The sequence below is a fragment of the Protopterus annectens genome, chromosome 2.part0, assembly GCF_019279795.1.
Source record: "Protopterus annectens isolate FY-2018-M chromosome 2.part0, PAN1.0, whole genome shotgun sequence".
Lineage (NCBI taxonomy): Eukaryota > Metazoa > Chordata > Ceratodontiformes > Protopteridae > Protopterus > Protopterus annectens.
The window spans coordinates 442,590,203-442,612,160 of NC_056728.1; the positions used below are offsets into that span (position 1 = coordinate 442,590,203).

The following is a 21,958-nucleotide window of genomic DNA, read 5'->3' on the forward strand; positions in this document are numbered from 1 at the left end:
GGGGCGGTTTAAGTGAGTTAGGGTTAGGGCGCAGGTTAGGCATGTATGCAATAGTGACAAATATTGGGGTTAGGGGCGGTTTAAGTGAGTTAGGTTTAGGGCGCGGGTCAGGTGAGTGTGCGATAGTGACGGACCTTAGGGTTAGGGTCAGGGTCAGGGTCAGTTGGTAGATATCAGTGTCTTTATAGTGACATATTAGCATTATTTGTGTTTTCAGGATTTTGAGTTTCAGGATTTTGAGTTTCAGGATTTTGAGTTTCAGGATTTTGAGTTTCAGGATTTTGAGTTTCAGGATTTTGAGTTTTCAGGATTCTGAATTTTCAGGCTTTTGGTTTCAGGATTTTGATTTTCAGGCTTATGATGTTTCAGGCTTCTGAATGGGAACCCTATATATATATATATATATATATATATGTGTGTGTATATATATATATATATATATATATATGTCAATACATGTCCCCTGCCATAGCATGTGTGAGAGAATATCACACATCAGTACACAACATATCTATATACCAGTACATGGCTGCAAAATAGAGTGTGGTGCGTAACCCATAATGGGAACACATCGCAATTTTTTGAGAAGGTGGGATATATATGTTGGTGAAGGGTAATAGGCACGTATTGGTATGTAGGTTTTGTTGGGTGACAAATGCTGGTATATGACACATGGTTAAACACTGTGGATGGGTAGTCCCATTTGGAATGTGGAGGCCATTGAGCCCCCATATGAGAGCAAAGGGAACATGGTGCCCACCCATGGACAGTCACAACAGCATCTACATGGTCATAAAGGTGCCGGGGCTATGGGCTGAGCAGGAGGAACATGCATGTCTAACCTTATGTATGTGTACTGCATGCCTCCAGGTAATGTAGCACATACCCCATGTCTCTGTGGAGCTCCCTATGCACAAGACCCTGGACCTAACTGGGTGACAGACATATGTCTGTGTGTGCTCCTTGGGGGGGCACACCATCCCCTGAGGTGGTTCCACATGAAGGTAGTGCTGGAACAGTAGATAATGAGGTTCCATGGTGGGTCACGGATGTGATGTGGACTGGTAACATGTGCACATTAGGTGGGAGTGGTGATCCTGCTGGCAAATAACCCCATACATATACTGTTGTGTAACTGTCATGGAACATATGTGGGTTGTAATAGCCCACACAATCCCAGAACATGTCCAACAGCATGTATAGATATCCCCAATAACATAGAATGGCAGATGTGTAGCTATCACACATAGCAAGCATACCACATGCATATGTGGAAACAGTGGCAGTGACAATGGCATGCAGGTGAAATACTCTGCAACAGCCCAGCAACTCTAGTGTCCCCACAGGGAGCATATCTGTAAACACACAGCAGAAAGTGTTGTACAATATAATATATGTCCCAATGGTAGATAAACCGAAGACATACCACTTGTGTTGTGTGAACATTAATTTGGAGCTGATATGGTGGTGGGAGACTGATATGTGTATTGTATTATGGTAAACGTGCCATATGAGTTGCTCAGACATATTTCCATCTTTGTCTTTCAGGGAGTATGGCGCACCCAAGGAATCCCACTTACAGTGCCGCTGAGGATGACATAATACTCGCCAGCATCATCCATCACTACCAGCTGCTGTTCTCAAGGACAAGCATGAGTGGACCACCATGTGGAACGATGTGGTCCGCAGGGTGAATGAGGTGAGGATGCACAGCCGTACGTATGAGCAGGTCCGCCATCATTGTAGTGACCTGCTCCACCATGTACGTCGCCGTGCCGCTGCTGTGCGGGGTGACCACCTTGCAACAGGGGGACCATAACATCCACCCCCGCCTCACCAGAGTGGAGGAGTTGCTCATGAGCCTGGTGGCACCTGCCCGCCCACAAGAGCTACAGACATATACAGTCATGGAGGTGGGTGCTACCCACACACCAGACATGGAGCATGCAGTGTTTCCAGGGCATATCAGTAGACCACTGTTGTGTATGCATCTGTACAGATAGATCATGCATATGTGAGATATGGAGTCTGTTGATGTGTAGTACTGATAAGCAGTTATGTATAATCTGTAGTACTGTGGACTTCAGCTGTTTTACTGTAATATTGCACCCACCCTGTAGCAATGCCACAGCTGTGGCCACTGACATCAACTCTATCTCATCTTAATGTAGGTACCTCTGGGATACCAGCAAGGCAGCGGGCAGATGCCGATGAGTATGGTTTAAGGTTATGCTTGGCAATTCACTGTGCATGTCATAGCTAAGGTGTAGACCATGCACACCTACCCATAATGCATGCTATACATGTTCACTGACAGAGCACACACCTCACTAATGGGATTACCAGCCTCAAACAATGCAATACACAGACCATCTCAGACAACTGTGGCTACACTCCAGTGCACATTGCCCAGGCACAGCTGACATCTGCCTAACATACACAGCTATGTCATACATAGAGCAGTTGAACATGCTACACATAAAGAAATCCCACTCCTTCTGCAAACACACGCTCCTGGGTCCTAAACCTCATCAACACATTACACAGAACATACAGGAGGGATAGGGTCCTGTCCTGGGGAATTCCCACACTCTGGAACAGACTACCCATTCGTGTCCGGCAATGCTACTCATTGGCCCTCTTTACAAAAACACTTGACAACTGGATGGGAAATCGGGAATTCACCCTGGGTAGTATGTCTGTGCCACAGCCTGACAGGGGCACAGGGGAAATAACATTGTTTGGTGGTGCATGGCTGGGACCCCTGTGGCTAGGCTTATGTAGGCCCCAGGACCAATAGACCAGTACTCCCCTATGAACCTATGTGTACCACAGGCAACATCAGCCAGGGCTCAATACAGATATGATCTGCATAATGGTGGGACATTGCCAAAGCTATGTGTTGCTATGTGATCTGATGTACCGGCACCATGTTGGGGTAGTCCAGGAAGTTGCAGTTCTGATGCATGTGCTGCACAATCCACACCTCACCCCAACCAAGGGATGACATCCCCATCTGTGCAATCCTGGTGCCACTGTACACCTGCATGTTTGCTCTGCATAGGTTCATAGGTAGATACTAGGCTATCGGCCCAAGGGCCTACGTAAGCCTAGCCAGCAAGGATCCATAGCTTACACCAACCAAGAAAGTTATTTTCCTGTGCCACTGGGAATATGCCAGTACACATGGTGTTCCTAGTTTGGGTTACTGCAGTATGACACACATGTGTAGGCCACAGATGTCGAGCATTTGCAGTGTAGCAGGAGATGGTGAGGGTGTGTCATCCTGAAACACAACACTGCACTGGAGGGGAGAGACAAACCCACTGAGAATGGCTCTATCTGCACACAGTCAAGGTCAGGCAGTGTGGCAGACATAACCCTGACTCCATGGCACTTGTGATGGTACTGTATGACCTCAAGGGCAGTGCACGTGTTTAGCATGCAAACATGCAGGATTGGGGAACATGTGCAGGCCTGACTGACCAACTACTGGTCATGATGATGATCCATGCTACTATACCCCTGCCAGGTATAGTGACTGCAGTACTACACATAGCAGTTATTGCTACACACCATCATGATATGTGTGTGCATACATATGCACCCACAAACAGTATGCATCCCAACCAGCATCTGCACAACTGACGCATATGGCCTGTAATGCAATTGACTGCCTAGGTCATATGTCACATATCAGGTATGTGTAATGTTGCCATATGCAGTAGTGTTGCGCCATGGCATGTCATGGAAGAGTGTGCCATGTCAATAATGGTCTCTGCACTCACCATAGGTACAGTACATTGTATCTGTAGTTGGTCTAATGGTATTCTATCACTCATACATGTACCACTGATGATGACATCTGTGAATACACATCAGGCATTCACTAAACACGTGTCCACATATAATCCAGAAACACACAGAGGTTGTGAGCAGCATATGAAACATAACTAACACGCAGATACACATCCTGCAGTGGTGTGTACACCTGTGAGGTATGGCGCACAGTACATGCCAGGGTGCTGAACAGATGCACAGCAATGCTGTGGACATGGGTGCAGTGTGTTCTAGGGGGAGAGCCATCACCTAATAACAGAAGCCATGCATCACGGCCATGTATAATGTTGGTAATGGGGCTTGACTACAGTTGCACTGCATGCTGTTAGCACCACATGTTCTGCATGCTGACGTGTGTAATTACAGGTTTGTGTGTGATACTGTACTGCACCATCACCTGCTATTGTGTGTGTTATGGGGGTGCTGGAGCTGTCTGTAGGTGCTGTCTGGTGGAGTGTATGGGTTGTCATGTATGTCAACTGCATGTGTGTATGTCTGTGTGTGTGGCCATGTCTGCACACGTGTGTGTGTGTGTGTGTGTGTGTGTGTGTGTGTGTGTGTGTATGTACTATTTAGTGGTGATGTACAGGTCTTCCAGTCTGTTCCCTGGTTCCCCCTCACAGGTGGCGAGGTGGGGCTGGTCTGATGTCACTGATACAGACAGTGACCATGAGAATAGGTGTGTTGAGGCACAGGCAGGGCCGTCAGGGGCTTCCACTGGGCCACCAATTTACATCCCACAAGTATCCACCCCATCCACGCACACGGTCACACTGCCTCTACATACTTCATCACCATTGGCCTTAGCTGAGGGGCAGTCTACGGTTGGCATTGGTCATGTCAGTGTGGTATCTATGGCACGTGTGTCAGGACACAGCAGCCATAGCCAGAGGTCCAGCGGGGTACCACATAGGCAGATGTTCAGGGGTGTTCATTGAAGCACTGGTGGTCATCATGCCCCTGGCAGACGTGCCACATCTGTATCAACCACACGCATGTTTCAGGCTGTCATGGAGGCACAGGCACGAATGGAACGGTACACCAGACTAGGTCTAAGGGCGCAGAAGGCTCCTCACACCTCTGTAACTGACAGCATCCATGACCTAGCAGGTGCCATTTGTAATTACACCGAGGTCATGAATAGACGGTGGGGTGAGACATTGGCTGTCATTCACAATGTCATGTCCATGCGTCAGGACAGGGCTGGACGGTTTCGACGGCCACGTGGACATATGCCAGCAACACCAGCAGCTGGAGGTCGCCATGGACGTCCAACCAGTCACAGCCACTCTGTAGTGGCAGTACCAGCCCCAGCACTGTGGGGGGGGGGCTGCTGTCCACAGACCGTCCTAGCAGACCCACGTGCACATGGTCCTCTCCAGTCCCAGGATGGACCTGGATCCAGTGAAGGTCTGTCAACCTAGGGGGACAGTACCCAATCTGGCTTTTTACCTGATACTGCCTGTAGCACCCCTGCCAGGCACAGGTCCCGTGTCCATGGCTGGAGACGGTGAACTGCAAACCCTGCCAGGTACAGTCTGCAGCTGTCTCACAAATCCCCATGTAGGACAGCCACATGGTGGAACTGTTTGCATGCAGACACACACACACACACACAACAAACCTAGGGCAACCACATACCTGCACACAGCATCACCATTGGCTCATAACAGTACTCAGCCCCCCCCACACAGACACGCACACACATTGTCAATTGTATGGCTCAGCCTAGGCCTCTGGCAAACCAACAACTCACCCTGTGCATATGATGATACCTGTGCCACATCCTGTCATCCGTAACATCGATGTAGGGACAGGCTAACATGGTGCTGATGCACAGGGTGACCGTACAACAGTGTAGCAGTGGAATGCTGTGTAGCATGTTGTCAGCAGTAAAGTGAAATGCTAATATCTTGGAAGGTGTAGCTGTGCAGCCATGATGCATTATAGCTGTAATTAACAATGTTGTATTGTTTTCACCATTATCTATTCTGATTGTGTTGTGTTTGTCCATGTGCCACATGGCTGATTGGTATAGTGGTGTCAGCAGGCCTTCTACAGTGGACACCAGTAAGTGTAGTGGGTGGTACACATGACATGGCTGGGTACAACACACAGAGCCCTTGGTTTGGATGCAATGCAGATACAAGACTGTACACATGTAGGTATGTCCCCGTGCAGGTAACACATCTGTTGCCCTTGTAATCCCACCAAGGCAGGTAGGCACAACCACACATTGCTATATATATATATGCAGTTTGCAATGTGGATGACATTGAACATGCTAACAGCAGGGTGTATGTCCCTTTTCCCACTCTACTGCGATCCTCACTTCAGTAGCATGAGAGTGCCGGTGGCATAGCCCTACCCTTAGGAGGGTGTGAGGCGCTCAATTACTGTGAATGGTATAAACAACAGCTAACCTGATAGCACACTTTACAGTATTACAGACAGCTATGTGGGGGAGAGACGAGAAAGTAACTGCAATGATGGCGGATGTGTCCACAACAGCCACACCCAGTGAGTTATAGCAACCCCAGTAGTGCTGCACAGCTCTACAGTGTGGAGGAGGGCATTAACACATCTATGACCTATGAAGGACTATATGTCCATGGGATGGCACCTGTGGAATGTTGTCATTTGCCAAGTAGTCCTGGTGGAAAGATATTCTGTGAACGGAGGTAGATCCCTTAACATCTACACACGTTCCTACATGTGGGAATGGTGTACAAAAGCCTGCAATGATTTACATAGGCATTGTGCACCTCCTAACCCTCATCTACACCTGTCATGATTGCATCAAGGAGGTATACCAGGTTCAGGTTTTATTCTCTGCCTTTGACAAGTCCAACATTGGCGGGGTCCCATGTGTTGAGATTACAAGTGACATTGGCTATGGGTTCATTGTTGATATGTTCCATGTCCTTGCAGACCAGGGTCATCAGACTACTGGGTGGTAGTTCCCAGCTGACATGGTGGATTTGTGGTCGTCCTTGCCAACATTGGTGAATCCATTGTCAGGTGTAGGCTTGTTGGATCATATGAGGGATCCCAGCTACTTACCGCACCTGCCCAGGGGGTTCCCCCAAGCATGACACTTCACTTGACTGTACTGCATGATATGTTAGTAATGCCAGCTTGACAACCTACAGGTGGGATGGAGTACTGTTAACATGTACTGCCCTTGTCGTGTAGGGTCCTGGTTATGGGATCTGCTAAAGTTGGTAGTGTATTGCAGGCCAGATGTGTTTGGCTGGGGGGGTATACCTATCCGTGCCAGATGTATGTTGTTTGGGTCTCTCAAACCCATCAGTGGTGCATGTGGACATATATGTTGTGGTTATGTTCCCAATTTCATCTACAGATGTATGTCCATAAATACCTATATAGATATATATGTGTTTACCTTTGAAAGAGAGACAGTCATTTCTTTGAACGGCCCTTTTTGCAATCCGAAAGGACCAATCCGTCATTTCTAATTGTACCACAGTTCAAAACTCAGCAAATCTAAAAGCAGCTTTGCTGATTCTCGAACTACAGGTTGGAATACATATTGTAATGTATGGGGCAAGCCCCCCTGCACCCCCATCTAGGGTGCTGGGCTCCCCACAACCCCCCTACTGTGATATACTAACTCCGAGTTCGCACTACAGTGGGGAAAGACAATTTTCCCCATCCCCACTATAGTGCCATGCACACCCAAATTGCCGAATCTGCAGTGAGCGAATGCATAGTGACATTCGCTCATTGCACATTAGATGCATTTATTGCAAGGTTGTGCAATATTGAAAACATACTTTCGGCCTTCCAGCTTTCGGAGACATGATTTTCTCCCTTTGAAAGGTGAATCATATGTATGCTTACATATATGTATCTTTAGTGCTGTATATATGTGGACATATGGATGTATACATATATATATCTATAGATGTATGCATATCTATGTATATATTGGCATACATATATCTGTATATGTATATATTTCTGTAGCTGTAACTACAAATGTAGACATGTTATAGTCATTTAAGTATGAATATAGATATTCGCAAACACACATACATCTACATAGTGGAATACATTCCCTGTAATGTTGAATACCCGGGCTGGATGATATGCATGTGAAAACATCATGATTCAGCATATTTGCCATGGTGTAGTGGTAAATCACTTTGTGTTTGCTGTGCAGGGTCTTGGTTTCGAGCCTTGCAGGGGCTGTTTATTTTGTTGCTGGGCAGAACACGGCTCGTTGGATACAGAGTGATTTAAGGCACTTTAAAACAGTTGTAAGTGGGTTTGCGTGACGGTAAGCACTCCTAACCTCCGCTTACATTTTCATACATTCAGCTTCTAAATTGCTTAACCTGTGTAGGCAATGCTTAGTTCTACGTAAACCTGCTTACAACTGCTTTACGATCCGTGTTCTGCCCAGCAACAAAATAAACAGCGCTTGCAAGGCTCAAACCAAGGACCCCGCACACCCTAGACAAAGTGATGTACCACTAAGCCATGACAGATACACAGATATTCAATGTATCATCCAGTCCTGTCATGCAACAATACAGAGATGTATACCAACAGCTAGATGTATGTGTGTGTAACTATATTAAAATCTAAACAGATACAACATATCTATATATGTGAATATATATATATATATATATACACACACACACACACACACACACACACACACATATATATATTGTTTTTCTAACTCTATATAAATATATGTCACTATATATGCACATATTTACATGCATATATCTAAATCGACACATGTGTCTACACCTTTATGTCTACATATACACAGCATGTTATGTGCGCGTAGATATATATTTATGTAGGTATATACGGACATAGTTTTTATATATATATATATATATATATATATATATATATATATATATATGTATATATATATATATATATATATATAGGTATATATGGCCATACATCTGTAGAGAGCAATGGTAGATTAACAAATACACATATGTCCACATGCACCGTTAATGGGGTTGAAAGGCCCCACACAATATACGACTGTTACAAATAGGCATTCCCCCCACAGCCAAACACATGCACCCTAACATACACTACCAAGTATAGTCTGCCTCCCATAGGACATGTAATATGTGGAATTCATCAACATCCCCAGGATACAGATACACAGATATGCAGATACAGATATATATATATATATATATAGATATAGATATATATATATATATATATATATATATATATATATATAGATTAGATATATATATATATATATAGATATATAGATATATAGATATATAGATTAGATATATATATATATATATATATATATATATATATATATATATATATATATAGATATATATATAGATATATATATAGATATGCAGATACAGATATATGTATATACATACACATATGACTACACATACACATGCAGATATTTGTACAGTAAATACATATGTAGATGGTGCACACAATATGGAACAGCCACTATGCCTACAGTTAACACCTTAATAACTGGACACTGTATGGGCCACCCATGCAAATGTCAATCGTTGCCTGCAATATATACCCATTGAAAGGTCATAGGAAAGACACCACACAGAGGTTTGCAGAAATGGGAATCCTTTAATTGTGTACTATAACAGTTCTATATGCCATGTCATATAGCTGTTCAGATACTGACAACCATATAAACAGAGTACTGCAACTGTCAAACAGTTACACTGATACAGTAGTCTGGAAAGGTTCACAACTGTTGCTATCCAGGCCAAGCCCTTCACATTGCACAATAGTGAAGACAGACTGGGCCACAGGATACCAAACAATCAACAGCATGTACTGCAGGTGTGTAGTTCAGCAGCCTCTATCTACACTCTGTACAAACTCAGTAGGAGGTAAAGACGTTTTGCGATCAAATGGGTTGTAACTGGTACATAACAAGGCATAACTGACACCATCATGAGCACACTGACAAACAGAGCAGTCTGTATGGCAAGAGGCAGTATGCTTGCAGTACCCCAATTCATGTAAGTAATGTCAATATAGGTGAAGTATATGGTACTTTACATCCAGATAGCTTGTGGCAGCTCACCCCTGATACCCCCACATTTTGTAACCGCCTAGGTCATTTATGGTGCTCCCCACCTAGACTCAATAATACAGGCCCATATACCACTGTTACATACACTGACCTCTGGAGTGCATAAGGGAACACATGTATTGTGTAGGTGACGCACACACATATGTGGCCCCAGCCCCACTTTATGTGTGGGGGATACAACAGCAATGGACTAATGGCAGCAATGTCAGTGTGATATACTCACAGCCCACTACAGAACAACCCCCAACAGCATGACATATGTGCAAAGCTTGGTATGTAGATGGAGAACAGAGGCTGGAACACAGGCACATATGTGGAACACTGTTATACACTAAGCAAGGTGCTGGTGTTACAGTATAGTCTGCAACATACCCTTAGTCAGAGAATTGAGGTTAGAAACAGAAATGGATGTAGCCATGTACTAATAGCATGCAACGCACGCACTGTCAGTGTAATATCTGACATAGGACCTGTGTGGTGGACGGACAACACATGATAGGCATACCTCTGAACAGCAAGAGGATAGGCTCACAGTAGTGAGCTATGCAGACAGACTGCATTCCAAGGTATACTAGTATGTACACACACACACACACACACCCTGTAGCACCAGCAATATACAAAGCATAACACAAGTCTACTCACAGTCTTATCTGTAGTTCCTGGTCCTCCTAAAATATGTGTCCACTCTGAGTGTGCAGGTTCTCCTGTAACAGGTATTGCTACCTGCTGTCTGTAACACTGATGCCCACACACAGGAAAAATGTCCATTACACAGAAAATGTAAAGGGACCACACCCACATGCTGTAGGGATTTATAGTGGGTGGTTGCCATGACAGTGGTAATTGGAAGTAGTACACATGTGTAATTAGATATATATATATATATATATATATATATATATATATATATATATATATATATGGCTATCTGGATAAGTATATATATATATATATATATATATATATATATATATATGGCTATCTGGATAAGTATATGTACATATATTTCCACCATATGTCCTGGACTTGGAGTGTAGCCCTACCCCAGCCTTTATAGTCCCTAAGTCATAGTGCAAGGGGATGTCAGGTATGTATAGCAGGTATATTACTAAACCATTGCTACTGTCATTGGGATTGTCTTTACAGACATGGTGTGTGTGGAAGGTGAATCCGCTTATAACATGTGTGCCATTGGCTACTGACAGACATCCTAAGGAAATCATTGTAAAGTACCGCCGCTAGCATGTAATGCCACTGTGGAGTGCAGCAGAGATATTGGCCAATATTTGTGGAACTTCAGACACACCCTGTACAGTCCAGAGGTATACACATAATCCCTTAGTGCACAACATGTGTACCAGACCTGACAATATGGATGTAGACAGCCATGTAGATGGGTATAACACATAACAACTGATATACATTTGCCACCATAGGTTTTGGATTCACACTCCTGTCTGGCCTGACACATAATGACTGCTGGTACAGGGGTGCCATGGACCCATACTACCCATTAGATATTGGCATACATCTATGCAGCATCCCACTGCTCTTTCTAACATACATGACTTTTAAGGGTGGCCTGGCAGCAGTACATCTGGCAAGTATCTGCACATGACATCTCAGTGGGTAAGTACACTAAGCTGCTAGGCATGTAACAATGCACTGTGCAGGCTACAGGCAGACTGGCTCAACACTGGCCTACATCTCCTTTGGGGGAATGCACATGTACCTGCCTATATAGCAGGCTCAACAGCCATGTCACAGCACAGGGTAAGATACACCTGTATGAAAGTGCATAACCACAACCAATGTGAACACAGCCACAGCCACATATGGTAAGCTAGTATAATATTACAGTGTATGGACTATCTGTTCTACACCATCCTCATATGTGCCACTCACAGAATGACCCTACATATACTGGGCTGCTACACAGTTTGGCCTGCTGGCTGTTTGTGGTATGGGACATGTGTGTGTAAGGCCCTACAAACCTTTACGGCAAAACGGTACCATACAGTGGGGCAGCATGTAACATCAGATTGAAGGGGAGCTAGAACAATGACATCTACCACAGTCTGTACACAGGCTAAAGTACATATTAACAATACACACACTGCCGACATTCACCTTCACTACAGAGACCTCAGTACTGCACAAACATCCACAGAATGTCCCGGTTATGTCATGAAATATAACCTCTACTGTACATGACATGTAGCAGTCTGATATATCACTGGCTTGTTATCAGATATGATGACACTATTTATGGTGTACAGCACATATGCACCACTTCATGCACGACATATGTACAAAGGTTGACAGAGGTGTGGCTGACAACACATACACAGGGCCAGTATAGACATGTTGCTGTGATAACCTCATAAATTTATCATTGTAATGGGGTTTGTTGCAACATGTGTCCTATGAGGGAAATTAAGTCAGTAACTGTCACGGCCGTCACCATCTGCAGACTACAATCCTCACACTACCTTCTGCATTCCACAGATAGATGCCCCGTGGCTAACCCATGACACCAAAGGAACAACACTGCCCAGTCTGCAGATGACCCTGCAGATGCGGATTCCTCATATACATGGAACTGACATGGCAGGTATTGCGACATATATAATAGGCATATCCAGACAAACACTGTTAAACCAACATTACTCCAAATGCAGTATAGCAGCACTTACAGTCTGTAGTCAGGTCAGGCACATCCCCCTCCTGTTTGTTGCCCTCTTTCCATAGTGTATGTTGTTAGAGGTAAATCTCCAATCCATCTGAGATGCTGTTTGCCAAGCTACAGATCTAGTTCCTGCTCACAGTGACTGAAAAGGGCCAACACCACCATGATGTTCCTAGGTATTGGAGTCTGTTTCCATGCAGTTGTCTATGGGAATGGTTACCACAGCTGTTCCACATGCAATCCGCTAGGGGAGGGCTGCAATTTATGCAGAGGCCATCAGCTGATCATGAGCATCACTTAAAATACACATGCTGCTGCCTAAGCAAAGCAGGTGTGGGTCCCCACATCCATCAGAGAGGGAGTGGGGGAGGTAGAGGCAAATACATGTCAGGGAGGGGTGGGAGAGTAGAACTGAAGCATGTTTGTGTCGCACACCTACCAGCACAGGGTATTAAACCCCCAATGACTATGTAGTGCTATCACAGTTAGATGCAGTTATTGGATGCGCCACATGAGTTACCTGCTGTGGAGCACTCAGAACATATATGTGATGGTGAGTGACATCTGCAACAGGGATACGGTAGATATACGGTAGGTGACATAAACATGCCTGTCTGCATGAATAGGTGCCAACATCAACACATGCACACTCACACAGGGACGCACATACATTGACACACTTGTCAGGGCCAGGAGTGCAACTCCTCACTAGTGGGATTGCCACAACACATCAGTGTGCAGGTATCACATGCACCACACTGGTCATACGGAGGTCGTATGGGCACAGAGAATGAGGAGGTGTCAGACATCAGACAGCATGCTTCAGTATGCCCTGGGGGGTTGTAGTGAGTGTGGATGTGGACATACGCACCATACAACACGAACACACAGGGTGCCAGTTCTGCCATGCATGGGTATGTGGTGGTCAGCTGTGCCAGCAGGCTGTACAGGGGTAGGCGATGGGTATACCTTGGCATCAGGCCACATGACAATGGTCTGCATTGTGGCTCAAGCCTGTAGTTTCTTCATTTGCCCACACAGGTGGGAATTGCATCCCCCATCCAGTCACCTGGGTGGCTATTGTGTGTGGCCAATGCTGTGCATCACTTGCCATGTATGTGTTCCTTAGTCCATGACATGGATGGTGTCTGGGATGTGCACACCTCCCACATGCATGTACAGTGACATGTGGAACTGTACCTGGGGTGTCTGGCCCATGTTGTGAACACAGATTATCAGATGTGCCAGTCTTTCCCACCTGTGGCAGGAATTGGTAATTGGCAGCAGGTTTACCCTGCACCTACATTGATAGTATGCTAACAGCATTCCCTGATGTCAGTGTCATCTGTCCATACAGGGCATGTTATCCGTCATGGTTTGTCAGTTGTGAGTCACCTGTGAAGGCACCACAGGTGATGCAGGTGTCCATTGGGGAACATGGTGGAGGTGCACTGTCTGCATTTACGTGCATATTGGAAAAGACGCATATTACTGTCCAGCGCCTCACGGGTGATGGTGAAATATACGTGCTCACCGACATGTGCTGATATGGCATCCAGGAGCTGGTGGAGTACCCTGGATGCTGATGCCTGTGAAATCCCTGTCATATCCCCAGTTGGCCTTTGGAAGGTACCTGTAGCTAGTATTCTTAGGCCTACACATACCTTAGTATCCACAAGGATGGGTTCCCCTCTTAGTTCTGTGTGTGAGGCATGGCCAGCACAGCTCAACAGTTTGCTGTAGGAGGTCCCTGTCCACCCTATAGTGCTCCACTATCTCCAGCTCATGTAGCCCTTGGTAGGTTACCCTGGGTCTGTTCACTCTTCTCCATCTCCTCACTGTGGGTTACTCAGCAGCATTCACATCCTCACCACCCTCAGCCTCTTGCACATGCTGGTTTATGATAGCAAAAGCAGCAGCTAACATTTTTTTCTCTAGCTTTCGTTTTTTTAAATTTCCCCATTCATATACGCAGATGGTGCAGAGTTTTTGGGAAAAACAGGGGGGAAACGTGTTTGCATAGTTTATAGTGGTGTACTGGGCGGGGCAAGTCTGCTGTCTGTGTAATTGGCTGATTCTGATACATTTCACCTGTCATCTAAGCAGTTCTCCTTGATACCTTCCTACTGCTGTTTTCCTTTTCCATTGCCTCCCTGTTTTAGCCCGTGTGCGCTCCGCGCAGACGGAGTGCTCAAATGTGCACAGAGCTGCTATTTCCTGGTTTAACTTCTTTTTTTCTTCCTGTAAAAACCGGTGCGCGGCATGCACACCCGCTTACACTTTGTAAAGAGTGCTAGGCAGGTTTAGACACACCCCTAGCTTAGCTGTGCTAAGCTAGGAGCAATCCCGAGCCACAGGGCTCTAATCCATTTACAATATGCCTGACACACACCCCCATGATGTCACCTATATCCTAGTCTTGCACCCAGCTATTTATACTCTTACACTCTTGGGATTTGCCTCACACCCTGGGGAAAACTGGGATTCACTATCCTTCCCCTCATTTGCATAAGATTGCCTGCTAATGCATAGTTACATGCCCCACACTGAACCTCCCCCCTTAGCAACCATTACTCACTGGCCAGGTTGTCTTCTGCCTGCCATTGACTTGCATGGCAGAATACTGCTTTTAGTTAGAATGCTTATTTTAGGTTTATTTTATTAATTTCCCCCGATCCCGTTTGCACGCTGCTGCCCTATGCTTAAACAGGCAAGATTGGCGAAAAAAATACGTTTTTTAATGGCCTTCTACTTGGCCATTGGCATGCTTCGTCAATGATATGCAGCCTTTATTTAGAGCTGTCATAGCTCCGTTTTGTAGTTTGCAGAAATGTACTTGATTACTAACAGAGTACATTTCTGCAGACTGCACTTGTCTTGCACGGACAGCTGCCGGCTTCCTGGATCGCAAATTACCCTCATTTTGCATGTTTTCACCTGGAAATGAGGGTAATTTAAATACGGGAGCTTGGTCCGTGCAGGATTAGTCTAAGAGCTCACTTGCACATCCCGGGAGCTCGTTCCTGGATCGCACATCGGCCATATTGCCGAAAATAGCTCTTAGACTAATCCTGCACACAAAAAAGGGCTTCGTAAATCCGGGGGATGGTGTTTTTCTTACTGATATTCTTTTGAGAATGGCTCCCTCGACTCTTATTTGTTGTGAGCAATTTACTACCAAAGGCTTTAGGATGGTTTTCTGACAGCAGAGCTAGCATCTTTTCTAGAATCTGATGCTGCATTTCTTTACTGGATATTGATTTGTTGAATAGACTTATAATTTCTGATGGACTGGAGCAAATGATAAGCCCTAATCTGAAATATTAACTTCTGAGAAGCTCCTGATTTGAAGTGTTGCCACTACAGAGACTTGTAAGATGGTTTGACACAGGTGGGGTAAAGTAAATGGGTCCGTGGTTGCGCCAGCTGCTGAGGACTTGCTGCAGCACATAGAACAACTTTTATAGGTGTTTTATCACATTTTTATGCAATTAAAGCAGTATAAAATGCAATCTCAAAAAAACATTCTTTGCAGAGATGTATTTGTTGTCTTTTTATGTGAACACAACATATACTGCAAGTAAGACACGGCACATACAGTACATTGTTTACATTACTCTTGTATACTTCTCTGTGCTAGCTTTAAATGTTTGAGAATTGATACAAAAGCTGAGAGAGTTTTAAGGATTTTAATTTAATACTGAAAATTGTAGCAGAGCTTTTATCTCCATTAAGTACTATGTTATCTGTATGTACAAGTGGAGTGTAAGAGAGATTCAAAATGAACTTAAATTTTTTACCACTATGCTCTGGCATGTTCTTAAGAGTGGTAGTGCTTGTGGAGAAGTGGTTAGCAATATGTAGTCTGTAAACAATAATATAAATAATAGAGGTAAAAAGTGTATCCTTTTCTATTACTATTAATTGTCCCTCCTGTTCTGAGCAAGAGGCAGTGGTTTCCCTTTCAGAATAGTGTAGAGTGAAACTGCAAAATATACTGAAACATTTTTTGTGGTTTAGTGGTTTATTGAGAGTGGTATTGTAAGTAGTAATTTGCTTTAATTTTTTTCTTACAATTATAGCAGATTATAGGCGGAGTTCATGTCATACCCCTTGATATTAAAAAAAATGCATCAGCCTTGGGGTTGTATGCTGGTAAGATGGTTCTGCACTTTGATTAGCAGTATGTGAGATTCATGTGGATAAAAATGGAATAGTAAAAGCAATGTTTTTCGGCATCTCCCATTAGGGGTCGCCACAGCTGATCATCGGTCTGCATATTGATTGGCAGTGGAGTTTTTATGCTGTTGAGTTGCCAGCCTGGCACCCGACCTGCATGGAAGGCACACGCAGACATACATGCACCTACCTGCATGTCTTTAAATTACATTCAGCTGCAGGGAGGACATGCAAACTCTATACAGAAGTCGCTCCAGCTGAGAATCGAACAGGAGAATCTCTTGCTGTGAGGCGATAACACTAACCACTGCACTACCGCGGCTGACTGGATAAAAATGAAATAGTATAAGCCTTATATTGTGCTGTGAGTTTGCACAGCTCATACTAAAATAGGAATTTATGTAATGTGGAGAAAATGAGGAAAGACAAAGGCATAATGCAATTCAGAGACATAGGTTCATAGGTAAGTAATAGGCTAACCGCCCTTGTGAGCCATTTTAAACCTAGCCGATTTCCCTTTTAGTGCATGAAATAGCCTATCCCATTTGGTTATAAATTGACCTTACCCATTCCATGGTCAATGATTATATATTACCCCTTGTTAGAATAACTGGGATCGTACCATAAGTAATTTGAGGAGACTCATGCATGGGATAAAACATTTTGGAGCTGGCTTTGTCCATTAATAGTAAAAGAGGCAGTCCAGGAGTAAATTTTCTATTTCCCATCCATAAATCTAAGTTGTTCTTGAAAATGGACAGGGATGAACTTTGTTTTATTTGAATGGGGAGTCTGTTTCACAGCAGCGGTATCCTCTGCGAGACATAACTGCTCTTCCAAACCATTCTGTTGATGTTGCAACAAAGGTTTAAATCCCTAGACAGAGTATTTCTGATGCTATTTGACTTCCTCATGTGCAGTAAATACATCAGTAAGGGTTGGAAGGTGTCTTGTATGCCAGACACGTCACCTCTTAACAGTTTGTAGGATACTGGGTATAGTGGAGTCTGCCCATGTAGGGTTTGTTTAGGCTTGTATCCTTTTAGTAAAGTATCTCTGTGGGTGTTTCAGTTATTGCATGTGTCTGGACAGATACATGCCAAAGGGGACATTATATTCATGTGACTGGCCTAATGAGCTCTGAGTAAAGAGGGACAATGACATCCCTAGATCTTACAGAATCCCATTGTTTGTAAGCTATGCAATATAAGAAGGACTTCACTAGGCACACGTTAGTCAGAAGTTAGGTCTATATCGGCACTGGCTTTTACTTCAGAAAAGTTGATGCCAAATAGGACAAGGCCCAGCACAGAACCCTGGGGGACTCCACTGGTGACTGGTCTCTTTGTGGAGGTAACTTCCTCAGTTTTGATTATCTGAGTCCTGTCTTTCAGCCAGTTGGCAATCCAGCTGGTGACATAGGGCTGTATACCTAGTTTATTTAGCTTTTCTACTATACCCGAGGAGGGAATTGTGTCAAAAGCTTTGTCCAGGTCGAGGTAAGTGGTGTGTACCATTTTGTCCTCATCTATTGCTTTGGTGACATTTTCAAAAAAAAAAAAAAAAATTCCCCCCAGGTTGAGTAAGCATAACCTGCACTTGACAAATCGAAGCTGAGATGGGTCTGTTGTTTGGAGGTTCCCCATGTATTGATTGATTAATCCCATGATAGGTCTTTGAGGCTGGTCAGACTTATGGGTCTGTAATTGCCTGGGTCTGTGGAAGGTCCTCCCTTATGCATGGGAATGACTGCAGCGGTTCTTCATTTGCTTGGTACAGAAACTCTATGGAGGGTGAGATTGAAAAGTGTTGTTAAGGGTGTGGCTAAATCGTGCTTCACACTTCATTTTGTGGAACAGAATGAAAAAAGACTAAAAGAGGAAAGTAGCCGAGTACAACATACTCTGTTAGGAGGCAACTTGTAATCGAGCTAAAATGCAACATTGTGTGCACTGCATTTTCCATCATAAAATTGTATACCCATCCTAAGGGAAACAAAGTATCGGGTAATATGTCAGACTGCCACTCTCAAATTCCATTAAAAACCTGCAGTAAGTACATTTTAATTAAAGACCACATGTCAGTCTCTCTTTGAGGGTTCTTAAAAAACTTGTAGGGGATTACACTTGTATACTCAGAGAATGCACCTAAAACTGTCATTCTACTCTTAAGGATTTTAATGTGGCACATTTCCTGAATTTGACCTCCCCAGCTTGTCTTCCACTGTGCAAGGAGTTGTGGTGTTCTGGTCACAACTGGTTTATAGTGGTATTATGTTCCTTCTTTTGGAAATGTGTATATTTTTTACTTCTGATTTAATGATAGGAAAATAAAATCAGTGCTGTAGGACAGAATTCCAACATTCAGAAAAAGTCTAACTGATTTAGTTATAATTTTCCAATCTGACTAAAGAACACTGTCCCTTATCTACATTAAATGATTATTACAACAGAGCAAAGGCAGGCTTACAGTTCTTGGTGAGTCATTTGGGGGTATCCACTGCACAGTACAACTGTGAACAACTGACAGCTGCAACTGGCAACTGTAAGTGGCTGTTAACTGACAACTGCTGACTTCAGCTGTCTTCAGCAGGCTGTTTTATAGACTAGCCAGTCACAACTGTTCCAGTTCTAATTTTCATTTCATATTTTGAAAGTCAGCCAGCAGCTGTTTACTAAAGTTCCTTCCTGTCTTTTAGCCTCTGACAGTAACACACAGCAACTGTCAACATTCCGATGACATAATCTGCAGATCAGTTGAGTCTGAGACCGTCTTCATTTAGAATCTTCACAAATATGCGCAGTTAGAAATGTAAAGGAACATTGTTCAAGTCTTTAAAACATTCTGTACAAACATATTATAAGTGTAAGAACTTATTTACAATATCATAGCTAGTCATGCTGGCATATAGTACCCAGGTTAATCAGAAAATATGTACAAATACTTCAGACAGACATGCTAGCACAGATGGTAGCCTTCTGTGTGAGGGTCACCAAGGCTATGGATAAGGGGAAAATCGTGCATACTGCCTACCCTGACCTGGCCAAGGAGTTTGTTACAATACCCCACTCGGGTATTGTTGACAAGCACTCAGAACTAGGCATGCATCCCCTATACAGTTGACTGGATTTCACAGGTAGGACTCGAGGTCAGGATTGGTGAGGTCACCTCCACCAGCAGACAGATCATTAGTGGAGTACCTTCAGGCTGCGCATTGTGCCTGTTCTTGTTTGGCATCTACTGTCCAGAAGTAAAGGCTACTGTCAAAGACCTCTGGCTCACCCAAGTTTGCATATAACTGTAAATTGGGAGGTATCATAGATTCCCCCATGACAGTAATGTCCTACAAGAGAGTCTAACACAGACAAATGACTGGTGCAAAAACCATGGGAGGTATCATAGATTCCCCCATGACAGTAATGTCCTACAAGAGAGTCTAACACAGACAAATGACTGGTGCAAAAACCATAGCAGTACTGTGCCCTTTGGGAAATTGTCCACCCAGACTAATTACTTCCATTGATAAAACACCCTTAAAAGTTGACCTGATGGTTAGGGATCTGGGAACATATGTAGACAGTAATCCGGCTTCGACCAACACATAGAATAATTTTCTTACTATCTTAACTAACTCATAAGCAAGAGTATTCCATCCAGGTCCAAGGAAATTATAGTACAACTCTGCTTAGCCTTTATCAGGCCCATCATAGAGTGCAATCCCTGTGGAACAGTTGGAATGCCCTCAAAAGTTCCTTACCAGGAGAATCCAGGGTGTGAATACCCTGTGCTACGCAGATCACCTTGAGGCCCTATCTCTGTACTCGGTCTTCTACAGGTTGCTGAGCGGCAATCTCCACCTAGCATTTAAGGCATCTTCAGAACCAGCTCTGATGAATCTCTTGCACACCCACAAAACAGCAGCAGAAACACTAGATCTGAGAACCCCCACATAAATAAAACATGCTGGAAAGACCGATATGTGTTTCAAAGGATTCTCATGCTGTGGAATAAGCTCTCCATCTATGTGAAGCAGGCTTCATCCCTGACCCTACTCAAAAGGAACTTTGATCACTGGATGGGAAATCACAGATTCACTCCTCATCTGGCCCCCATGTTTCTGGTCAGATGTCGATGGTGAGTAAATCAATTCCCAACTAAAGCTACCTGTTTACTAACATAGCCCACCATATAGGCATCCATGGAACTCTGGGACAAAACTGTGTTGGACTGCACAGCTTGCCTTGTAAAGACCATGGTGGTTGTTAGCCTAGTATAAACATATCAACCTAGAATGGTAATGCTTCCAAAACCAAATAAAAGGGGTTCCTTCCCCCAAAAAGATCTTTCCACTTTTAAAGTATGACTGTGTCAAGGCTCTGAGCATCCTGTCCCTCCTTCTCCTTTCAGCTTCCTCCAGGCTTTTGCTCATCCCAGCAGCCTGACCATAAATAGTCTCAGACAAGTGAATAATGAGAATAATTCAGTGAGGATACTCTTGGCAGTGGACAGAAAATCCTTCTCCCTTCAGACAAATACCCCACATCCTGCAGACCAGACACATCTGTTCTTTCCAGTACTCCTTCACAGGTTGCAAGCAGGGGTTATAGAACCATTTCCTACACCACTAAAAGGAAAAGGATTTTACACTAGAATATTTTTGGTAAGCAAAAAGGAGCTGTCATAGACACTAATGTTAAATTTTCCATACCTGAATAACTTTCGTAATGTACTCAAATTCAAAATACCCTGCAGATGGTCCTACCCCTGTTTCAAGGTGATTTTACATCTAAAGGATGCTTGTCACTTGCCATTTGCTTCCAACTTCAAGTTGAACCTACAATTGCCCTGTCTCACACCCTCACAAAAAATTGTATTCCTGAGGTGTATGATGGACACAGAAAAAAGTATGGCCTTTCTACAAGATGACGTAATCCTGACTCATCATAATTATAATCAACCCCCCTTTTTTCCTTTTTCCTTTTAATGAGGTTGGGGTGTCGTGTTAATAGTCACCAACTCTGTGTAATCAGTGCCACTCTTCTAACTTCTTTAACACTCATGTCTGATTTTCACTGGTGATCTCTCACAGTCCATACACCTCATTGCTGGATACCCTCATTCTGTCTGTTCCAAATCTTCTT

At 44.0% G+C, this 21,958-nt stretch overlaps 1 protein-coding gene across 3 annotated transcripts in view; it reads left to right on the plus strand.

The window, feature by feature from the left end:
• The window catches only part of CEP78 (centrosomal protein 78), a 1,514,071-nt gene that overhangs the window by 94,973 nt on the left and 1,397,140 nt on the right, over positions 1-21,958 (plus strand). The window lies entirely within an intron of this gene.